This window comes from Hemiscyllium ocellatum, chromosome 14, assembly GCF_020745735.1.
Source record: "Hemiscyllium ocellatum isolate sHemOce1 chromosome 14, sHemOce1.pat.X.cur, whole genome shotgun sequence".
NCBI classification, from domain to species: Eukaryota; Metazoa; Chordata; class Chondrichthyes; order Orectolobiformes; family Hemiscylliidae; genus Hemiscyllium; species Hemiscyllium ocellatum.
In genome coordinates this window covers 78,003,129-78,028,757 of record NC_083414.1, presented here as the reverse complement: position 1 = coordinate 78,028,757, position 25,629 = coordinate 78,003,129, and positions in this window count along the sequence as shown.

Genomic DNA, 25,629 nt, shown 5'->3' with positions numbered 1-25,629 from the left:
GAACTCTGAATAAGAGAGGGCCCATTGACCAGTCAAGGGAAAAGTGCATCAGCCATTGAGGGCAAGTTTCCTACGCAGGATATCCAGGGGCACAGTCAAGGGACAGAATACACGTCTGGTTTAGCGTGCATTTATTTCAACACACAAGGCCTGACTGGGAAGGCAGACGAGCTCAGAGCATGGATTGGCTCTGGAGACTGTGATATTATGGCCATAACAGAAACCTGGCTGAGAGAAGGGCAGGACTGGCAGCTCAGTGTTCCACAGTACAGAAGCTACAGCTACTAAAGGACAAATAAGTGAGGAGAGGGATTTGTCCTTTTGATAAGTGAGGGCAGAACAACAGTGCTTAGATTGGATACTCTTTTAGGGTGATCAAATGAGGTCATATGATTAGAAGTTAGAAACGAAACGGGGATGGTCAGTCTGCTGGGATGGTGTTCTGGACCCCCAAATAGCCAGCGGGTAGTAGAGCAGCAGATGAAGAGAGAGGTTGCAGTACCTATTGAAATAATAGGGTAGTTTTGGTTGAAGATTTTAAATGCTCCTGTATTGACTGGACCACGTAGAGTGTAAAAGGCCCGTATGGGGTGGAATTTGTCAAATGTGTTCAAGAAAGTTTCTGAGATCAACATATAGACGGCCCCACTCTACTCAGGCGGATGCAACACTCGACCTCATCTCAGGAAACGAAGTCAGGCAAGTGACTGAAGTGTCAGTCGGAGAGCACTTTGGGTCCAGTGACCACAACTGCCTTAGTTTTAACATTGTTATGGACAAAGATCAGACAGGTCCACAGATTAAAGTCTTAAATATGGAGTATGACCAATTTTGGGGCGATTTGGCAGGATCGAGCAGAGGTCGATTGATTGAAATAAAAATCACACAACACCAGGTTATAGTCCAACAGGTTTATTTCGAAGCACTAGATTTCGAAGTCCAGGTGATCATTCCGAAAGATGAAAATTTCAACTAAATGTGTTTGATATTACATTCCATGACACTTCATTTCTGTTGCTATAAATTCTGTCTTAAGATTGTGCTCCACAACCACCTGATGATGAAACTGCACTTCGAGTGCTTCCAAATAAACCTGCTGGACTGTAAGCTGGTGTTGTGTGATTTTTAACATTGCCCATCCCAGTCCAACACCGGCTCCACCACATCCACTGGGTGAGTCTGTTTGAAGGAAAATGAATGACTGGCAAATGGGAGGCTTTTAAAAGTGTGATCTCCAGAATCCAATATGTATCTGTTAGAGTGAAGGGAAAAGCTGGCAGGTTTAGGGATCCCTGGCTGATGGGGAATATTGAGGCTCTGTTCAAGAAAAAGAAGGCGGCACACATTGTCTTCAATGTTTCTGTATCTACATAACCTCTTCCAGTCCTAAAGACACGATCACTCGGTGGAGACACAACAATCCTCTCAGGTCCCTGCAGCACTCCCGATCTGTATAACTCACTGAAAGCCTGTGATTCTCCCGATCCAGTTCTGACAAGACTCACTCTCTGTGTAACAACATCCCATCGCTCACACCCACCCTTTCAACGTAAGCCCCTCCTGTATCTCCATCCATTTACTTACCTCCATAACCTTCTCCAGCTCTTACACCCCTACCTGTGTAAACTCACCCTCCCCTACAACCCTTTCCACTTTGACCAAACTGGAGGAGGTTACTAATGCTCCCTTATCTGTGAAACTGTCTCCAACCAAAATTACTGCCCTTCTGGATAAATCTGTCAGACTCCACACACTTCATAACTAAATAATCTGCAGAAGTAAACGTTCCTATATCTATAAACATCTTCAGTCACGTCTATCCTCCATATCTCTGTTTGGTCCTCCAGTTTATACAACCTACTTTATCTCTGTCATCTGCTCCATTCACTGAAAACCCTCCCGTCCGTGTAAACCGCTCCATCCTACTAACACCCTTCTCCCTGTAAACTGCTCCATCCCTCCCAACCTCTCCATCTCCATGAACTCCTGCAGGCCCTACAGCTCTCCAAATTGCTCTAACACCCTGTGGCTCTATGGTTCTCATTCCCTGTGAAACCACCTCCAGTCCCCACACCCTCCCAGTCTGGGTCATCTTCTCCAGATCAGACCATTGCTCCCTCTGTTACCTCCGACAGTCCTAGTAAACCTCCCTAATGTATCTGTTCATTCAGACCCCATCCTCCCCAGCCTCCTGAAACCCCTTCCTGCCATTGTAACCCTCCCTATTTAGAACACAGAAAGGTACAGCACAACACAGGCCCTTCAGCCCTCAATGTTGTGCCAATCTTTTATCCTACTCTAAGATCAATCTAACCTGCAGACCACTCAAAGAACAAAGAAAAGCACAGCACGGCAACAGACTTTTCAGCCCGCTGAGCCTCCACTGATCCAGATCCTCTGTCTAAACCAGTCGCCTATTTGCTGAGGATCTGTATCCCTTTGCTCCCTACCCATTCATACATCAGTCTAGTTACATCTTAAGTGACGTTATCATTCCCGCTTGTTCTTCCACCGTTGACAAAGTGTTCCAGGCCCCCACCACCCTCTGCATAAAGAACGTTCCACGTAAATCTGCCCTAAACCTGTCCCCTCTCACTTTGAACTCATGACCCCCATTAATTGAGTTCCACACTCTGGGGGAAGAAAGCTGTTTGAATTCCACATTGTCTATACATCCCAGGATTTTTCAGACCTCAATCAGGTCCCCAGTCAACCTTCATCGTTATAATGAAAGTAATCCGAAACTGTTCATTCTCTCCTCATTGCTAGTGCCCTCTATACCAGGCAGCATCCTGGTGAACTTCCTCTGCACCCTCTCCAAACCATGCACATCCTTTTGGTAATGTGGTGACCAGAACTGTACACAATATTCTAAATGTAGCCAAACCAATGTCCCATGACCTGCCAACTCTTGTACGCAACACCCCGTCCAATGAAGGAAAGCATGCCGTATGCCGCTTGACTACTTTCCTGACCTGCATTGCCACCTTCAAGGAACAATGGGCCTGAATACCCAGATCTCACTGTACATCAATTTTCCCCAGGATCTTTCCATTTACTGTATAGTTGATCCAACACTTTTGAACTGGATCTTCAGAAATGCATTACCTCGCATTTGCCTGGATTGAACTCCATCTGCCCTTTCTTTGCCCGCCTCTCCAATCTATCTATATTCTGCTGTATTATCTGACATTCCCCTTCACTGCCTGCTACTCCACCAATCTTAGTGTCATCTACAAACTTGCTAATCAAGGAACCGATACCTTCCTCCAAATCTTTGATATGTATCACAAACAACAGTGGTCTCAGCACGGATCCTTGTGGAATACCACTGGTCACAAGTCTCCATTTTGAGAAATTCATTTTGCTATTATTCATGTGCCTATTCAAAAGTTATTCAAATGTCCCTAATGTATCTGACTCCACCACCAACACTGGCAATGCATTCCACTCACTCACCACACTCTGTGTAAAGAAGCTACCGCTGACATCTCCCCTCAACCTTCCTCCAATTGCCCTATAATTTTGCCTCCTAGTTACAGCCGTTTTCGTAATGGGAAAATTTCGGATCACCCACTCTATGTCTACCTGTCATCATCTCAGACGCCTCTATCAAGTCACTTCTCATCCTTTTTCATTCCAAACAGAAAATCCCTGACTCCCTCAACCGTTCGTCATCAGTCCTCCCCTCCAGTCCAAGTAACATCCTGATAAATCTCCACCCTCTCCAAAGCTTCCACATCTTTCCTGTAATGAGGCAACCAGAACTAAACACAATATTCTAATTGGGGTCTACATCGAGCTGCAGCATAACCTCACAGCTCTAAAACTCAAGCCTCCTGCTAACGAAAGCCGACACATCATTGGCTTTCTTATCAAACCTAACAACTTGGGTGACAAATTTGAAGGATCTCTGGACGTTGACCCCGAGGTGTTTCTGTTACTCCACGCTGTCAAGAATCCTGCATTAATCCTGTAAAGTTTTTCTGCAGAATCCTTCAGTCTTAAACCTTCCTTATTTTTGTATTTTCCTCCAGTCCCACTATACTCAAATTGTGAATCCTCTTCCAGTTCCTACAATCCTCCTTAGCTCTGTAATCTCTGTAAGCATGCAGTCGTAGTCGAGTGGTTTAGGCGATGGGTTAGAAATCCATTGGGCCTTGCCCACACAGGTTCGAATCTTGCCCAACAGGGCAGTGGGGTTGATTGGTGCAGTTGTCTGGGGATGTTCTCTAAAGTGCTCTGCGAGAAGGTGTCTCGTGTCCCCAATGTAGAGGAGATAAGGAGACAGGTCGCCTTCTCACAGCGCACTTTACAAGACACCTGAAAATCAACCTACCGCCCTGTTGCCAAACATTTTAACTCAGCCGAGAACATGCAGGTTCTGGGCCTCCTCCACCACCACTCCCTCACCACCCGACGCCTGGAGGAAGAACGTCTTTTCTTTTGCCTTGGCACCCTTCAACCCCATGGTATCAATGTGGACTTCACCAGTTTCCTCATTTTCCCTTCCCCTCCTTACCCCAGTTCCAACCTACCAGCTCAGCACCGCCCTCATGACCTGTCCCACCTGTCATCGTGCTTCCCACCAATCCGCTCTACCCTCCTCTCTGTCCTAACATTCTTACCCCCATTTCCAACCACCTACTACACTCTGAGCTACCTTCTCCCCAGCCCCACCCCCTCCCATTTATCTCTCCCCCCCCGAGGCTCCCAGCCTCATTCCTGATGCAGGGCTCCAGCCCGAAACGACGGCTTTCCTGCTCCTCGGATGCTGCCTGACCTGTGCTTTTCCAGCAACAGACTGTTCACTCTGATCTCCAGCATCTGCAGACCTCACTGTCTCCTGTTTATCAGGATGAGTCAATGGAGTGAGGAATGGCTGATGGAGATTAATTTAGATAAATGTGAGGTATTACATTTTGGAAAAGCTAATCCTCACAGGACTTATACACTTAATGGTAAGATCTTAGCGCGTGTTGCTGAACAAAGAGACCTGCAGTGCAGGTTCATAGTTCCTTGACAGTGGAGTCGCAGGTAAAAAGGATAGTGAAGAAGGCGTTTGGTGTGCTTTCCTTTATTGGTCAGAATATCGAGTATAAGTGTTGGGAGGTCATCTTGCGGCTGTACAGGACATTGGTTGGAATATTGCGTGCAATTCTGGTCTCATTCTTATCGGAACAATGTTGTGAAACTTCAAAGGGTTCAGAAAAGATTTACAAGGATGTTACCAGGGTTGGAGGATTTGAGCTACAGGGAGAGGCTGAACAGGCTGGGGCTGTTTTCCCTGAAGTGTCAGAGGCTTAGGGGTGAGCTTATTGAGATTTATAAAGTCAGGAGGGGCATGGATAGGATAAACAGACAAGGTCGTTTCTCTGGGTTGGGGGAGTCCAGAACTAGAGGGCATAAGTTCAGAGCTGAGAGGTGAAAGATTTGAAAGGGACCGAAGGGGCAACTTTTTCACGCCTAGGGTGTTGTTTGTATGGAATCAACTGCCAGAGGAAGTGGTGGAGACTAGTAAAATTACAACATTTAAAAGGCATCTGGATGGGTATATGAATAGGAAGGGTTTAGTGGGATAAGTGCCGGGAAATGGAACTAGAATGGTTATGATATCTGGTTGGCGTGGACGAATTGGACCGAGGGGTCAGTTTCTCTGCTGTACATCTCTATCACTCTATGACTGTAATTGTTTTCTACTGTTCATTTACAGCCTGACATTTCAGTCTGTTTCCCCTGTTTATTTTGGTCAGTTGTCCTCTCAAACTCATGTAATTGGCTTTGTTTCTGATGCTCGGAGGTGCTTTATGGTCCCTTGAAAACTGGGTAATCTTTTTGAATTTCACTATATTGCAATCTCCTGGAGGATCAATGTGTTGCATCACACCTTCAATCAGCTTCATCACTCAATGGTCGATCTGAGATCATGATATCCCTAGCCATCTGCACAATATGTTATTCAAAGAAACGCTGACAAAACACATTCAAAGAGGAGCTCGGATAATATCACTCATGCCAGTGTGACTGTCCCAGATCATGCAAAGATTGAAGTCTCCCAAAGTTATCATAATGCCTTTGTTAGAAATTCCAATGAATTCCTGTTTAATACAGGGAGGAACAATGAAATGCTGCTAGGCAGCCTAAAAAGAAAAGTTCTTCTGCTTGTGTTTGTGACACATGGGACCCAGAATTCACATTCAGGCTGATTAGCCACATCATCTGAGGCCAAATGCTTTCTCTGTAATACCTTTGTTATTGATTACTGTACTCCTATTCTGCCCGGGATCCCACAAGATTGGGTATCATTGAATTTTTTGTTCCACCTTTTGTTCACCCTGTAACCACGTCTCTCTGCTGACTAAATCCCATTTATCTCTGTGCCACAAGTCTAATATCTTATTGCAGATACTTAGGCAATTCCAATATATATATATATATATATATATATATATGTATATATACACATACATATATAATTTATTCTTTCCCACAATGCCCTGTCACAAATCGATTCACTGATGTACAGTTTTAGTTAAACTCTGTCCTTTCCCGTTCCTTTCTGCTTGTCTTCAATCACATTCCCATGCTGTTCCGATGCGTCACACTTTCTCTTTGGATTTGGAAAGATCCTTTCACCTCAACCCTGTCACTGCATCCTCCATGTAGCTTAAAGCTCTGTCCATAAACCTACCGACAAGATTGGCCAGGACACTGGTCTCAGCAGTGTTGTTTTTAATTCACTTGTGGGATATTGCTGTCTCTGGCTGGCCAGCATTTCATGCCCACCCCTGAGCTTCCCTTGAGCTGAGTGCCTTGCTAGACTAACATCAAGGGCATTTTAAAAGTAACTCCATTGCTCTGGGTCTGGAGTCATGTGTAAGTCAGACCAGCTGCCTACCACTGATTTCCTTCCTGATATTGAGCATTCAGATGCTTTTCCCTGCCACCAGCATTAAATTCTGAATGAACAGGCTAGTGAGAGCAATGTTAGGCCATCGCCTAGCCCACTGATAGCTCCCTCATCCCTGAGCACTGATCTCAATGCACCATGAATCAAATCCCTCTTCTAGACCGTGGTTTGATCCTGACGCCTACCAGCACTCTGGTGCTATCACTCAGTATCTCTCCATATGGTATCTGTCACTGTGAGGGTCTAATTACTGCCGGTGACTACAGCTTTTGTAGTTACTCCAGATCCTGAGCATACAGAATTCATCCCTCCAAGCAGACAAGGCAGCGCAGGCCAGGGATGGAGACTGGGATTTTCCAGATCTCTGTGGGACTCAGTGCCATTCTCCATGTGTAACCCTCATTTCATCAATCTAATGTACTATTTTGTCTATTTCTCCGTCTCCTGCGTATATTCAGGACATTCCTGACCAATAAACTTCCCAACTGCTGGGTGTTTCATCCATCATCTCATTGAACACAGGTGGTCCGCCAGAGGGCAGGGAGATCTGGTTTCTTCAATACATCCTGCAGTGAGGTAAGATCACTTACAGTGAACAGAGCAGAGCGAATTTAAGTGATCGAAGTTTGGTCTGGAAGATCTGACACAGATGCAGTGCTGAAGGGTGAACACAGAGCATGAAGGTCCCAGGCTCAATCTCCACTCACTTATTAACTTTCATCACTGCAGTTCTGAGCCTTCCTATGACAATATAGGAAGTCCACAGTTATCAATCCAGGCATGTGCTGTCTTAGTGAGCATCAGGACAACATAGAGTAAAGGAGGTCTCCCTTGAGAAGGTGGTATTGAAACCTGGGATCTTTCTGTTCCCTATTCCCCCTCTCACACGGTCTCTTGTAATGTGATAGGGTCATACAGCAAGAAAACACACCTTTTGGTCCATCTCATCTGCGTCAGTGTCTTGAATGGTTGTAATTGCCAGAAAAGTTCCTATTTCTGTAACCTCCACCCCTCCCGTTATGCAGCTATATATTTGAAACCTACTCCAATGCTGACGACTCACTATTTGTAAATTGCTCCAGTCTTGACAACATGCCAATCTCAATAATCCCATCCTGCACTTAGTACAATAATCTCTCTTTCTGTAGTTTTCCAAAATAAGTGCAGTCCATCCTGTCTCTGTAAAATCCTCCAGCCCGGACCAAAATACCCACGTATGTACCGTCCTCAAGCCCCAAGAGAACATGATATCACTGTAACTTTCTGCAGGCCCGATCACAGTCCTGCCTCCTGGCCCACAGCACCACACGACCTCAGTAACCATCTCCCATGCCTACCGACCTTCCTATCTGTGTAAACATCTCCAGACCCTTTTCCAGTGGCGACAACACTCCCCATCTCTGTATTCCTCCCTGCACATCAAACACTCTCTCTATGTGTAGTTCTGCAGTTTAGGGTGACATGGCGGTTCAGTGATGAGCACTATTACCTCACAGCCCCAGAGACCACGGTTCGATTGGAGTCTTGGGAGACTGCCTGCATGGAGTTAGCACATTCTCCTTGTGTCTGCATGGGTTTCCCTCAGGTGCCCCATTTTGCTCCCCAGTCCAAAAGCATGCAGGTCAGGTGAATTGGCCTTTCCAAACTGCCCATAGCGTTAGGTGCATTAATCAGAGGAAAATGGGTCTTGGTGGATGACTCTTTGGAGAGTGGACTTATTGGGCTGAAGTGCCCTTCCATTATGCAGGGAATCTAATAAAATCTCAACTCTCTTTCTGCGTTCCCTATTACTGTCCCGAAAAATATCCCTCTAACAATTAAACAGCTCCAAACGTCCCAATCTCTGTAAATTACGACAGCTCCAACATCCCTCCTTATCGATGTAACCTCTTCCTGAAACCCTCTCAACACATGGAGACCCCACAATCCTCCCTATCTGTGTAAACCTCTCAGGTTACTGCAATATTCCCGATCTGTAGTACCCAGTCCAATGTCTGTGACTCTCCCAATCCAGTTCCTACAAGAGGCACTATCTGCGTAACATTCTCCCGTCACCCACCCTGTCAATGTAAGCTCCTCTAGTATCTCCATCCATCTAATCAGCTCCATAACCTTCTCCAGCTCTTGTAGCCCTATCAGAGTAAATGCCACCCTCATCAATAACCCTCCCTATGGCAGAAACTGTTCCACAGATCCATCACACTCTGGCTGAATAAATTCCTCCAGATCTCCATTCTATAGGGTCGTTCCTTCACTCTGAAGGTGTGCCCTTGGCTCCTAATCTCTCCGCCTGGTGAAAACATTTTCCCCCACCTAGTCCACTCCATCCAGGTCCCTGTGTATTCTGTACGTTTGAATGAGATCCTGCCACCGCCGCCTCTGAAACTTCACCAAGTACAGACTCAGAGACTTTATCTGCTCCCCATATGGCAAGCATTTCATCCTGGGCTCTTTCTTGTAAAACTAGTTCTTGTACCCACTCACATCCTTTGTCCAGACTGTTAATGTATAACATGTACAGCGTGGTCCCAACACTGATCCCTGCTGAGTTCCCCTCGTCACCAGTTCCCATCGTGAAAACAACCCCTTTATACCTCCTCTGTCCTCTGCTAATCAGCCAATCATCTACCCACGCCAAGCATGTTGTTCGACAACTGAAAATTCATTTCACAAACCCGGCTGGATTTGTTTTCCTGTCTGGCTATGAACAAGCAGAGTAGAGTAAAGGGAGGAATAGTTTGTCGGGATTTTCAGAAACCTTTCAACGAGGTCCCACTGAAGAGGTGGATTAGCAATATTGGCAAATGTGGGATTGGAGTTAATGTACTGGCATGGATTGGGAATTCTTTAACAGAAAACTAAGTGGGAATAAATGGATTAGTGCTTGACTCCTAACTACTCACAAAGGGATTCGATTCATTTGATGGATGGACAAAATCTACTGCTTCCATGTTTGTTGCTGACCCAGACGAGATGGGAATGTAGGTTGTGTGGAGGAAGCAAAGAGGACATGGGAAGTCCATGGGTTTCCCTCGTACAAATTCATTGATGGGATGTCGTCTTCACTCGCTCAGCCATCATTACCTTCACATTTCTAATTCCCTGGAGACGGTGGTGAGCTGCCTTCCTCACCCACTGTAATCCTTTGGGTGTTCGGACAGATACAGTGCTGGGAGGACGGAGCGTGGCTTGGAGGGCAAGTTGGAAATGCTCGTGTTCCCGTGCAGCTGGAGCTCCTGTCCTTCCAGTGTATAGTGGTTCCCCGTTTGTGAAGTGCTGTTGAAAGAGACTTCCTGAGTGAGCACTGAGCTGCTTGTAGATGTTTTAATTATTTATTTACTCGTGGTCATGAGCATTGCTGCATGTTTTGTTGATTTGGAGTTGTCCCTGAGAAGGTGGTGATGAGTTGCCTTCCTGAGCCACTGCACCAGCCGTTTGAACTGTTGTTATCTGTGTACCCTCTAGCAGGCGCTAAAATACACATCCCGTCTGTAATTTCATTGAGATAATGCAGCTCTTCCTTTATATGTGACATCCTCCTCTGCCAACAACATTTTTTGTTCATCAGAATGTCTCACCACCTCCATTCCCATCTGTGCTAGTAACCTCTCAAATTTCTTTATTCTTGATTAAACTTCTGCTCACCTATAACCTCTTCATTTCTAAATTTGTAACCCCTCAGTATCTGTAACTCTCAATATAACTGTATTCAATGACAGCACATTTTTCCTTCCTTAATTCTCTGTGAATTACAGAGGCTGGTTGTGCTAAATTGGTATTTTTCATCCTCCTTATCCATCTCAGCTCTTCCAGCACCTGCAATCCCACGATTTGGAATGCTCCCATCTCTGTACCTCCTTATATCCTGAGGGTCCTTGAACACCGCAAGTGCTTCAAACATCTGCAACCCCCCCCCCCCCCCCCCAGTTACTGTGAGTCTTCTAACTCTGTAACATCCAACAGACTCCAGTACCTTATAACACTTCCTGGTGACAATTTGCATTTGTTGAAGTCTTCACATCTCAGTAAGCAGCTCACAAAAAAGCCCTTTAGACTCTTCAAGGCTCCGTCACCATGTCTCTATTTCCTTTGCCTCCCTCAGTGCCTGCAACTCTCCCTGTATCTTCCAGTAACCTGCTTTCGACACTGTAGGTCTGCCTACCTCCCCAGATAACCTTTTTCCATCCCATACAGCTCATTCTATCACGGCAACAGCCTCTGGCACTCTCACATTCCTCTCTTCCGCTGTCTTCCCGGCACAGCGGGGAGCCAGAGGGAGCAGTGTGGAATGGGATGTTATACATCTCAGCTGAGGCTTGAGGCCTACCATTTCCTGGGAGTCACAAAGAGAGAGAACCTGAGAGTGAGCAGCACAGAGCGGGAGAATATTAATCAGTAGCAAGGATCGAGGCCAACTGGGACTTGGAGTTGGAGACACAGCAGAGCAGGAGGCTCGAAATCTGCACCGACTCACAGTGGGAGTGACTATGTGAGGGAGCACCTTGGAGCTGGAGCTTGAGGCTAACACAACTAAGAGTTTCAGAGGCAGTAAAGTGGGACAACATAAATTATTCGTGAGGATCGAGGCCTAATCGTCCCGGGGAGTCACAGAGATGGTTACCCTGTGAGGGAGCAGAGTGGAGTGGGAGCTGGAGGATTACACATGTCTGGGAGTCACAGAGACGGTGACCCTGTGAGGGAGCACAGTGGAGTGGGAGCTGGACGATTACACGTACCTGGGAGTCAAAGAGACGGTGACCTATGGGGGAGCTGAGTAGAGTGGGAGCTGGAGCATCAAACATACCTGCGAGCCACACAGATAACTTTCTCCTGCTGGCATCTGCCTGCACTGGATTTGAAAGAAATGCAAGAGCTATCACAGAAAAACGCTGTCAGATCATTGGCTGATAAATACACCGTTATTAGCGACTGTCAATTAATTGCTATAAGTTAGCAACTTTTTTTTTCAAATTCTGAAATAAGGGTTGAACACAGAAATAAGAGGGAGGAGTGAAATTGTGATCCAGTGTAGTAAATTACAAGCAGTAAGTCACAGTTGAATAAGGGGCTTAACCATATTGTTGTTTCCCGGATGTTAACTTCATTCTAAGTCATGAATTAAGTTACTCCACACATGTCGCATTTTAAGACATGGCAAGACATATTTGTCAGATGGAAAATATGTTCTGTTACATTGGGAAGTCATAGCCCCTGCTCGTGTCCAAGATGAATACTGGGTCTTGGAGCAGTTAGTCCCATAGAGACTCGAAGGGGCATCTGTGATGCTGAGAGTTAGATGGATAGCACACACACACAGAGCAGATCACCCTGCAGACATGACGGCCTGGAAGAAGGAAGGGAATCAGGGATTAGGCAATCGAAGAGAAACAGTCAGGGAATACAAGAATATCCTTATATCACCCTTCCCAGTTTGGAAGGTGATGAAGGTGCGTGCTGCTCAGGGGTGGGAAGTCAGAGCCATGTTTGTGACACCACAAGCACCGTGACTGTACAGGAGGGGAGGGAAAATGAAAGAGAGGCAATAGTCACAGGGGAGTCAGGAAAGTGAAGAAGGTGTCACTGTTTCTGTAATTCTGGGATAGTGGGGTTAAGAACGTCACTGTGTCTGCAGGACATTCGTCTGGGTGACAGTGAGCAGTCAAAGGTCATGTTGGTAGGAATGACCTGGGTAGGGAGGGTGAAGTGGTCTGGGAATCAGAATTTAGGGAGCTAGGTGGATGGTTAACAAGCAGGACCTCAAATGTAGCAATCGCTGGAATGTTCCCAGTGCAGTGTGCAAGTGAGAACAGAACTGCGAGTTTTTTTGTAGATGAGAGTGTGACTGAACAATGGTGCAGCAGGAAGGGCTTCAGATTCCTGGGACATTGGGACTGGCTCTGGGGAAGGCAGCAACTGTGCAACTGGATGGGGTGGCAAATGACAGAGCAGGGACTGAATTTCCCTGTTTAGGTGTTGGGGAGAGATTGAAAACAACTTGGCGTGTGATTAGAATCCAAAAAGTAATAGTAGAGGAGACTACCAGGATTCTCAAAATAAAGGAGATGTAATCGGTACTAATTTACAACAACAAGCTTATCAGTGGAAGATGGAGTAAGAAAGAAAACCTTAATCAGAATTTCTATGCATGGACGTAATTACTCGGACTGTGGGTAGTTCCATATGTAGTTTGGTGTGTGGAAATCTGATGTACTGATCACGGAGAATGTCTCTAGGAATGGCAGGACTGGGTGTTAAATATTGCTGGGTGTGAAGGATTCCTAATTAAGAGAAGGGAAGGGAAAGGGTGAAGGTAGAAGTATTGGTTTAGATTAGTGTTAGTTAAGGAGTCCAATAGAAAGAGGATCCGTCCAAGGACAGAATGCATTTGGCTGGAACTGCAGAACAAAAAAATATGCAATTGAACTGTGAGGTACAGTCTGTCATCCCAGCAACCAAAGAAATGATGGAGAGAATAAATATGCAGGCTCATTTGAGAGCGATGACAATTCTACAGATTCGTTCTACCGAGAGACTTAATTTATCCAGATATTGACTGGGTTACTGGTGGTGCAGGGTCATGAGGGGTAAGTGTTCCTGTGTTACATGGAGGAGAGCTCACTTCAGGAGTATGTGTCCAGCCCAAGAGAGCGTGTACTGTTGGAGGGTTTGTGTGGACTGGTTGGGCCAAAAGGTTTGTTCCCACACTCCTTGGAACAGGGAGGCTGGTGCATTCTGGGATATCCAGGCAGAGGGCCGGTGCTATGACAAAGGGAAAAATCATCGCGTTATTGCCAGATGAGAGAAAGACCACACGGGGAGGGAGGGTAGTTAATGAAGCAGATTGGGGATGGTATCATGAGAAAATACACTTAACCTTGTGGAGAGAAATCTCCATGAAACACGACTAAAATGGCAAGTGATGAGATGGCTTAGGCCTCTGTCTGTCTGAATCAAAACAGGGATGCAGTGTGAAATAATGGGAGCAATAAACTTGGTGCGAAGAATAAAACAGGAGATTCAAATCCTCAAAAAAAGGGTAAAACAATGTTCCAGACTGTTAAAAGGAGCTGGGGAAAATCCCCTGCCGTATAGTTACGCACAGTATCCAATCGTCACTGAATGCAGGGTTGGTGACTGAGGACAGGAGAAAGGCTAACACCGCTGAAAAGTTCCCAGCTTTATTATTGACCCCTTGCAGACTGCTTTCAGTCAACTAATGTTTCTCCCTCTCAATATTGCATATCATTCTCTACCATTATCCTGAACTTTACAATAAAATGATCGCTGCGCCCTCCCCAACACCTAAACAGGGAAATTCAGTCCCTGCTCTGTCATTTGCCACCCCATCCAGCGAGTGAAATGGTAGCTTTAAATAGTGTGAACCAGGTCAGATGGAGCTGGGATTATGGAGATAGGGCTGCAGCGTGACCGTGACTGGGAACTGGGTAATCAAAGGTTTTACCCATTTATACAGGCCAACACAGGGAAGTAGCATTGTGTATAAAGGATGGGATCAGTATTATTGTGATGCTAATCAATTCACACACTGCTCCTCCCTGCCCACTCCTCTCATCCCTGCGTATTGATCGTTTCAGATATTGGTAACCTTTGAAAACTTCAGAAAATATCAGTATAGAGGAGATGACTCTGTCCACTGTCTGCATTGGACAAGATGTAACTTTGTTTTTTAAAGTCCTAGTTCTGTCTCCCCGGATACTATAGAACTTCAGGTGCAGAACCCGGCAGTTTTTTCAAATGGTTTGAGAGTTTCTGCATCTACTCCGCTTCCCTGTGTACCTCCCAGATCCCGACCATACTCTGGGTGAAATAACAGCTTTCCTCACCACTTATCTAATACTTCAACCAATTATATTAAATATTCACTGCTGGTAACGGAGCTCTCCAACAGGAGCAAGATGTTCTCTCCCTTTCTACCCAGGCTCCTGACAATATGTGCACCCCAATCGAACCTCCTCTCAGTATCCGCTGTTCCAATCTTTCCTCATAACTACACTTCCACTGTCACAGGGTGAAGAATCTCCTCTGTACCTTCTCCAGTCCAATTCCATCCTTCCATGTGATGGGGTGACCAGAACTGAACACAGTCCCCAAGCTGTGACTGAACTCATTATTTATACAGTTCCAGTATATGCTTCCTGTTCTGAAATTATGTATTTTGGCTGACAGAGGAAATAATGCCAATTGCTGCATTAACAAGATTATTGATCTGTCCAGCTACCTTCATTTATCTGCCCACACTGACCATACTCTCATTTATCGTACATTCCTCTCTGTTGTTGATGTCCTCAAATGCCTTGCCTTGCACTTCTCTGGGTTGTTAGCTCCATTCACCTGGATCCTATAGTTTCTGTTTTTTAAGCAGCCTGCCATGGATCTCTCATCAAATCCAAGCAAGTCCCATGCAGTTACAAGTTCCGGCCTCAAACCGACAAAGTCAGATTAATTACACACGATCTTCCTTGAACAAATCCAGACCGACTGTCCTGGAGTCCCTGGGACTTGCTCAGTGACCGTTTATCCACTGTCTCAGAATTCCAGCCGCGACCTATTCAGTCAGTCTCTTGCTCCACATTAAAAAAAACTGCCTGGATATCCCAGAATGCACCAGCATCCCTGTTCCAAGGAGTGTGGGAACAAACCTTTTGGCCCAACCAGTCCACACAAACCCTCCGAAGAGGATGCCACCACCATGGCCAATTCACCTGAGCTGCACGTCTTTGGACTGTGGGAGGAAACATCCCCACGCCCCCCCCCCCCCCCACCCGCAGACCCGGGAGGATGTGCGAACTCCACACAGGCAGTTGCCCAAGTATGGAATCAAGCCTGGATCCCTGGTGCTGTGAGGTAGCAGTGCTAACCACTGAGCCACCATGCTGCCCTATACTGCCTATATGCCAAGGAGCTGCCCTCGCCTGCCTGGCTGTGTCAAATGAATGGGACAGAAGCTACCAGAGAGGATGGTGATGTTGCCTGGGATATAGTCGTGTTCACATAAGCTTGCTTTCCAGACAATATCTGATTGTTACTTCATTAGTCTGTGGGAAATATGCAAAAGGTCAATTTTACATTTTGGATAGTGAAGAGTTAATAACACTTTATTTCTTTCAAATTTTAAAATGAACTAAACATCATTGTTTTGCAGTTGAAAACAATTGAAGTGAACAATAATTGAATTACCAGAGCGCACATCGAACTATTACAGTTCAGTGACTGTAGTAAACAGCCAATTCATGTACAGTTCAGTGAACACACCATCTTGCAGGCAGCAAAGCTGTTGGAAATGACTTTGAGAAAAAGCCTGAATTCAGACACAGTGTTACTGGCCCTCACCACGACCTCCAAAACACTGGCCATCTCCAAAATCTGTCCAGAGAGCTTCCAAACTGGAGCTGAGCAGTTACTCTCACAATCCCTCACAATAGTCCGGTTAGAGACATACCTGAACAACAGGGAGATGTGTGTGGGGCAGACTGGCCAATGGACTAGCACATGGCGCTGGTTCAGACGCAGTTCAACATTTGTAACAATGATCTGTAAACAACCATGTCTTGCAAGTATACCCTTCTGGTATGGCACCTAAACTCTGTAATTCTGCACCTTGGACTCGATTCTGAATAAAGGTGTTATCAAGGTGATGGACTCCTGCAGCACATGGCGTCTTACATTGAATCCATCATAAACCATATCCAGTGAATGTTAGCTCCACCATGTCAGCATCCAAACAGAATAGTGCAGCTTAGAGTGCACTGGTTATTTATCCTACTCTAAGAGGTAGGTTCTTTATTCAGAGAGTGGTGGGTGGGCAGAATGCACCCCCAGCGGTGGTAGTAGTGTCAGATACATTAGGGATAGTTCAGAAGACTCTTGGATAGGCAGTTGGAAGTTAGTACGTTGAAGGTTATGTAGGTTAGTCTGAACTTAGAGTAGGATAAAAGGCCAGCAGAACATTGAGGGCTGAAGGGCTCTTATGTGCTGTACTGTTCTATATGCCAAGTACCACTCAGTTTGTGGATTCACATCAGTTGGTGAATGTTTGAGGGAGTGAGGTGTGCGAGGGAGTGAGGTGTGTGAGGTCAGGAAGCTGGGGAGGGAAGTTAGACCAAGACTTCCAGTTATGGTGTGCATTGTTACATTCACCTGAGTGTCAGCACAATATGCGTGGTTACCTAGGCCAGAAAATATCCACCAAGTTCAGTTATTAAAGTGATTCTTGGCTTGTTGTTTGCTCCTGTTTTCTTTAGATACATTCTGCTGGGTGGTGTATGAATTAATATCTGATCATCCACAGACATGTACAATTTAATTTTGATACTGGTGAATGTGAAGGTTCATTTATTGGATATAGTTTCAGAGGGTTCACTGTGAGACACAAGATGCTGCATTATACTTTCAATTGTGAACGTTTTCACCCAGTGTCTGGCCCAGGGGGCAGATGTATGGAGTCTGGGGGACAAGCCAGATGTCATCACCATAAGTAAATTATGCAGTGTGATTCTGACACTCCATGTCCATCCATCTGCCCCCTGGGCCAGGCTCTGACTGAAGATGAATTTGTAACATCTGATTCCTGGGTCAGTCATTGGTATCTAATTTGAAAAGCATTTGAACCTACACTGAGAGCAATGATAGCCTGTTGGCTAGTTTCCTCCTGTCCAAATTGCGTTCCGAATGGATCTCTGTGAGGGGATGTTTGACTGACTGCCCTGACCGCCCACGTTGGAAACTCTCTGGACAGATTCAGGAGCAGGCCAATGTCGCACTCAGTGCCACATGCAGCTGTAAGGTCCAGTAGCACTGTATTCGAATCCACTTTTAATCTTGGTCATGATGCAAAGTGATGTGCTTACTGACCTGAACAATGATCAGGGGTTCGCCATGTTTGTGAATTGGGCAGTAATAAGATATGAGCTATAATTATTCAACTGAACAATAACTGCACCATCTCTGAAAGCAATTAAGTTTATTCTACATTGATGGTATTAAATTTTAAACACCACACAACCTTTTATGATACAAAAGAAAAGAATGCACGTTTTGATTTGTATCGAAAAAGAACATGTTGTCTGACTATTTTGCTGATCACAATTACACATTGAATCTCAGTATTGAAATACTTACATTGTCGCTCCATCATTTGCAAAATGGTTGACCTCTGACTGATTGCATATTCAGAGTGAGCAAATGATTGAATAATCAAATCGACTTATCATTCTTACACATTGAAATATACTCAATAGATTTAATTTCTCACTGAAATGTGTGGGCTTCAGCTATTTGCCAACAATCCTATTAGTTTTAAAATAACAATGGAAAAAGATAGACCAGAACTTAAAGTTGAAGTTCTAAATTGAAGAAAGGGCCATTTTGACGGTATTAGGCAAGAACTTTCAAAAGCTGATGGCGGCAGATGTTCGTGGGGAAAGGGAATGGCTGGAAAATGGAAGCGTACAGAAATGAGATAACGAGAGTCCAGAGACAGTATATTCTTGTTATGGTGAAAGGAAAGGCTGGTAGATATAGAGAGTGCTGAATGAATAAGAAATTGAGGGTCTATTTAAGAAAAAGAAGGAAACATATGTCAAGTACAGGCAGGATAGATCGAATGAATCCTAAGAAGAGTGTAAACGCAGAAGGAGTATACTAAAGAGGGAAATCAGGAAGGCAAAAAGGCGACATGAGATAGCTTTGGCAAATAGAGTTATGGAGAATCCAAACGGATTTTACACATACATTGAAGACAAAAGGGTAAATAGGCAGAAAATATAGCCCTAAAAAAATCAACAAGGTGCCTTTGCTATGGAGCCGCAGGAGATGGGGGAGAGAGTAAACGAATATTTTGCATCAGTGTTTACTCAGGAGAAAGACATGGGTGATGTAGGTATACAGAGAAATAGACGTGACATTTGAAAAATGTCCATATTACAGAGAAAGAAACGCTGATGTCTTGAAACGCATAAAAGTGGATAAATCCCCAGGACCTGATCGATCAGGTTTACCCTACAATTCTGTGGGAAGCTAGTGAAGTGATTGCTAGGCCTCTTACTGAGATCCGTGTACCATTCAAAGTCACAGATGAGGTGCCAGAAGACTGGAGGTTGACGAAAGTCGTCCCACTGTTTAAGAAAGATGGTAAGGACAAGTCAGGGAACGATAGACCAGTGAGCCCGACGTCAGTGGAGGGCAAGTTGTTGGAGGGACTCTTGAGGGACAGGATGGACATATACTTGGAAAGACAAGGACTGATTATGGAGTGTCAAAATGGCTTTGTGCATGGGAAATCATGTCTCACAAACGTGATTGAGTTTTTTGCAGAAGTGACAAAGAGGATTGATGAAGGCAGAACAGTGGACGTGATCTATATGGCCTTCAGTAAGGCATTCGATAAGGTTCCCCATGGGAGACTGGTTAGCAAGGTTTGATCTCGTGGAATACAGGAGAACTAGCCATTTGGATACAGAACTGGATGAAAGTAAAAGATAGAAGGTGGTGGTGGAGAGTTGTTTTTCAGACTGGAGGCCTGTGACCAGTGGAGTGTCACAAGGCTCGGTGTCGGGTCCACTACTTTTAGCCCTTCATATAAATGATTTGTATGTGAGTATAAGAGGTATAGTTAGTAATTTTGCTGACGACACCTAAATTGAAGGTGTAGTGGACAGCGAAGAAGGTTACCTCCGATTACAACAGGATTTTAATCAGATGGGCCAATGGGCTAAGGAGTGGTGGCTGGAGTTTAATTTAGGTAAATGCGAGATGCTGCATTTTGGGAAAGCAAATCTTAGCAGGGGTTATACTCTTAATAGTGAGGTCCAAGGGAGTGTTGCTGAACAAAGAGAACTTGTAGAGCAGGTTCCTTGTTCCTTGAAAGTAGAGTCACAGATAGATAAGACAGTGAAGAAGGAATTTGGTATGCTTTTCTTAAAGTCTGGTTGAAGATTTGTAGCTCGGGTGTCCGTTGTTGGGTTCTGTTCGCCGAACTGGAAGTTTTTGCTGCAAACGTTTCGTTCCCTGGCTAGGGAACATCATCAGTGCTATTGGAGCCTCCTGTGAAGCGCTGCTTTGATGTTTCTTCCGGTATTTATAGTGGTTTGTTCTTGCCACTTCCGGGTGTCAGTTTCAGCTGTAGTAGTTTGTATGTGGGGTCCAGGTCGATGTGTCTGTTGCTGGATGTTCTTGCCGTTTCCGGGTGTCAGTTTCAGCTGTAGTGGTTTGTATATGGGGTCCAGGTCTATGTGTCTGTTAATGGAGTTTGTGGATGAATGCCATGCCTCTAGGAATTCCCTGGCTGTTCTCTGTCTGGCTTGTCCTATGATGGTAGTGTTTTCCCACTCAAATTCATGTTCCTGGTTGTCTGAGTGTATGGCTACTAGGGATAGCTGGTCGTGTCGAACAAATCAACGGAACACCCATGGGATCACCAATCTCGGGACTCATAGCAGAGGCAGTTATGCAAAGGTTAGAACATATAGCCCTACCACAAATCCAACCCAAACTCTGGATCAGATACGTCGATGACACCTTTGTAATCATCAAAAACACAGAAATAGAAAAAACACACCGCATCATCAACGCCACACTCACAGGAATACGATTCACGAGAGAAGAGGAAAAGGATAGCCAACTCCCATTCCTAGACGTGTTAGTAGAGAGAACACCCAACGAAGAATTCACCACAAGGGTACACAGGAAACCAACACACACAGATCAAGTCCTAAACTATGAAAGTAACCACCCCAACACACACAAACGAAGCTGCATCAGGACACTATTCAAAAGAGCCACAACACACTGCAGTACACCAGAACTGCGAAAAGAGGAAGAGGAACACCTATACAAGGTATTCGCCAAAAACGGATACCTACGCAACTTTATCACCAGATGCCTAAGAGATAGACCACGGAACGAGGACATGCCACAACCAAAAGGACTAGCCACACTACCATACGTCAGGAGCGTCTCAGAACTGACAGCCAGACTACTGCGACCCTTAGGACTCATAACAGCACACAAGCCAACTTCCACACTCAGACAACAACTCACTAGAACAAAGGACCCAATAGCCAGCACGAGCCAAACTAACATAGTCTACAAAATACCATGCAAGGACTGCACAAAACACTATATAGGACAAACAGGAAGACAGCTAACAATCCGCATCCATGAACATCAGCTAGCCACAAAACGACACGACCAGCTATCCCTAGTAGCCATACACTCAGACAACCAGGAACATGAATTTGAGTGGGAAAACACTACCATCATAGGACAAGCCAGACAGAGAACATCCAGGGAATCCTTAGAGGCATGGCATTCATCCACAAACTCCATTAACAGACACATAGACCTGGACCCCATATACAAACCACTACAGCTGAAATTGACACCCGGAAACGGCAAGAACATCCAGCAACAGACACATCGACCTGGACCCCACATACAAACTACTACAGCTGAAACTGACACCCGGAAGTGGCAAGAACAAACCACTATAAATACCGGAAGAAACATCAAAGCAGCGCATCACAGGAGGCTCCAATAGCACTGATGATGTTCCCTAGCCAGGGAACGAAACGTTTGCAGCAAAAACTTCCAGCTCGGCGAACAGAACCACAACATGCTTTTCTTAATTAGTCAGAGCATTGAATACAGTGGTTGGAAGGTCGTGTTGCGGCTGTACATGAAGTTGGTTAGGCCACTTTTGGAGTATTATGTGTAATTCTGGTCTCATTCCTATCGGTAGGATGTTGTGAAACTTGAAAATGTTTTGAAAAGATTTACAAGGATGTTGCCAAGTTTGGAGGGTTTGAGCTATAGGTGGAGGTTGAATAGGCTAGGGATATTTTCCCTGGAATGTCGGAGGCTAAGGGGTGACCTAATAGTGGTTTGTAACTTCATGAGGGGCATGAATGGGGAAATAGACACGGTATTTTCCCTGGTGTGCGGGAGTACAGAACTAGAGGGCATAGGTTTAGGTTGGGAAGGATAAATATAAAAGTGACGTAAGGGGCAACCTTTTCACACACAGGGTGGTCCGTGTATAGAATGAACTGCCAGAGGAAGTGGTGAAGGTTGGTACAATTGCAATATTTAGATGGCGTCTGGATGGGTATATCAATAAAAAGTGTTTCGAGGATAAGGGCTGACTGATGGCTGGTGGGACTAGATTGGGTTGGGATATCTGGACGGCATGGACGAGTTGGACGGAAGGGTCTGTTTCCATGCTGTAAATCTCTATGACTCTGTGACTGTAATTTAGCAATGACAATAATTTGACATGCACTGTCAAATAAATAAATGATTTATATTATTAAATTGTAGCATACAATAAGTTGAAAACTTGCAATTTTTAGAAAGAATGATAAAGAACAAAGAACATTCCAACCCACGAACAGACCCTTCGCCCCTCCAAGCCTGCGCTGATCCAGATCCCCTATTTTCTAAACCTGCCACCTGTTTTCTAAGGGCCTGTATCCCTCTGCTCCCTGCCCATTCATGTATCAGGGAGATACATCTTAGATGACACTATCGTTCCTGCCGCTACCACCTCCGCTGGCAACACCTTCCAGGCTGCCAAAACCTTATGTGTGAAGAACCTTCCACATATATCGCTCAGGCCCTAAATATTTCCGCTCTCACTTTGGAACTCAATTACTAGGGGTCATGAGTTCACAATCTGGCGGGAAAGCTTGGTACCCACCCTGCCTCTATCTCTCTTGATTTTGTAGAACTCAATCAGATCCCCCTCAATCTTTGTCTTTATAATTAAAATAATCCTAATCTACCCAACCTCTTTCCATAGCCAGCACCCTCCATCCTAGGCAACATCCTGGTGAACCTACTCTGCACTGTATTCAAAGCATCCACATCCTTTTGGTAATGTGGTGACCAGAACTATGTGCAGTATTCTAAATGCGGCCAAACCAAAGTCCTATGCAAATGTAACATGACATGTCAACACATGTACTCAACACCTAATCCAACGAAGGAAAGCATGTCGTATGCCTTATTGACCAGCGTTGCCACCTTCAGGAAACAATGAACCTGAACACCCAGATCTCTCTGTCCATCAATTTTCCCCATGAATTTTCCTTTTAATACATAGTTCGCTCTAGAAGTGGATCATCCGAAATGCATCATCTCGCATTTGCACAGATTGATCTCCATCTGCCATATCTGTGCCAATTTCTCCAATCTATCTTTATTCTGCTGTATTCTCTGACAGTCCTCTTCACTATCTGCTACTCCAACAATCTTGGTGTCATCTGAAAACTTGCTAATCAGGCAAACGATACCTTCTTCCAAATCATTGATATATATCACAAACAACAGTGGTCCCAGCACGAATCCCTGTTGCATATCACAGGTCATAGGTCACCATTTTGAGAAATCCCCTTCCACTGTTTCTTGTTGCCCAGCCAGTTCTCCATCCATCTAGATGGAACACGCTGGACGCACCTTCTCCATCAGCCTAACATGGGGAACGTCCTAAAACGCCTTACTCAAGTCCCTCAGTATCTTCTCCAGCAGCTTCCCTACCACTGATATCAGCCTCGCCGGTCTATAATTACCTTGGTTATCCCCGCTACCCTTCTTAAACAAGGGGACAGCATTCGCAATTCTCCAGTCTTCCAGGGCCTCACCAATGTTCAAGGATCCTGCAAAAATATAAGTTAAAGCCCCACTTATTTCCTCTGTCAATTCCTTTAGTAACATTTAGTAGAGCCACCCGGACCTGGGGGCTTGTCTACATTAATACCTTTTAGAATATCCAAAACATCGTCCCTCCTTATGTCGACTTGACCTAGAGTATTCAAAGATCTATCCTTAACCTGAACATCCATCATGTCCCTCTCCTCGGTGAATACAGATACAAAGTACTGGTTAAGAATCTCACGCATTGTCTCTGACTCCTTGCATAACTTTCTTCCTTTGTCCTTGTGTGTGCCAAACGGTTCTCTAGTTACCTCTTGCTCCTTATATTTGAAAACAAAGTTTTTGGGATTTTCCTCAACCCTGTTTGCTAAAGATATCTCATGATCACTTTTAGCCCTCTTAATCCCTCGATATTTACTGTGAAATGTGCTTAGTGAAAAGAAAATAAACACAGGTTCGTATGAGTGGATACTCAGACATTTTCAAAGTGTTTTGTGCCAAAACATGTTTGAAATCCATCTCAGTGTAAATAAAAAAACAAGAGAAGAAAACCCTTGGGAAGAGGAATTTTCAGCCAATGTCCCCCCTAAGTATTTCTGAGGTAGCAAAAAGTGTGGGCTTGTAACAAGGGCACAACAGTTACTGTGGGTGGTTTAAACATGCAAATTGACTCAATTAATCATCTCGACAATGATATCTTCGAATAAAGATTCACGGAGTACATGAGAGACTATTTCTGTGAGCAGAATGTCATGGAACCAAACAGAGAATGGGCTAATTTAGATTTGATATTACGTAACAAGGAAGGATTGGTGGATGACCTTTGCCTTGGGGAGAGTAACCACAACATGCTGGAGTTTCACATTCAGATTGAAAGAGTGAAGACTGAGTCATATATGAGAGTTTTAGTGTTAGGCAATAATAATTATACTGTGCTAAGGCAGGAGTTGGCTGGGCGGACTGGGTGGAGAAAAGAACAGTCAAAGGCAAGACAACTGAAGAAATTTGGCAAATAATTAGGGAGATACTAAAGACCGAAGAGGAATTGCATAATGGATAAAAATCATTCATATCTTGATAACGAAGTCAAAGATAACATAAAGGCAAATCACAGGACATATCATACTGTATAAGTTAGTCACACTGTGTAGGATTGGGAAAGTCAGTGACCTCATGGTGTTATCACTGAATTCTTCTGCGATAAACACAGATAATGTTCTGGTGACCTGGGTTCAAATCCTACCACAGAAAGTGGCGGAGCTTGACTTCAAACATGCCATTAAGTGACTGATGGTGGTTATGAATCCATTGCCAAGAAAAACTCACCTGGATCACTGATGTCTTTTAGCGGAGGAAACTGCCATTCTACATTGATTCGCTACTCTCAGACTGAAGGCATTTCTCCTTATCTCCGTTCTAAAAGATCTTTGCTTGACTCTCAGGCTATGCCCTGGAGTTCTTTCTCTCCTAACATTGGAAGCATCTTCCCAACATCTACTCTGACCAGGCAACCAGTATTCTGTATGCTTCAATTCGATCCGCCTTCATCCTTATAAACTCCAGCGAGTATAGACCCAGAGATCTCATATGCAAAGTTTTTCATTCCTAGGACCATTCTTGTAAAGCTCCTCCTAACACGCTCCAGGGGCGGTACATTTTCCCTTAGTTATGGGGCACAAAACGGTACACATTAGTCCAATGTTGTCTGACCAGTGTCTTATCGAGCCTCAGAAATCCGTCCCTGCTTTCATATTCAAGTCCTCTCAAAATAAATGCCATCACTGTATTTGCCTTTCTGACTGGGCACGCCACCTGAAAGAATAATCTTACAATGGGCAATAATAAATTAACCATGGAATTACAACAACGAACAATGATTAATGCATACTGGGAAATGGATCACAGCCTTGATTAAAGTCTCTGTGATAATCCACATGCTGCAGAATCCAGACAGGCTGCAGCTACCCACAGATGGTTTGCAAATAAACCGGAGAGCTCCAGACCCTGTAATACCAACCTGAAGTTGGACCTGAGTGGGACAATAGAAT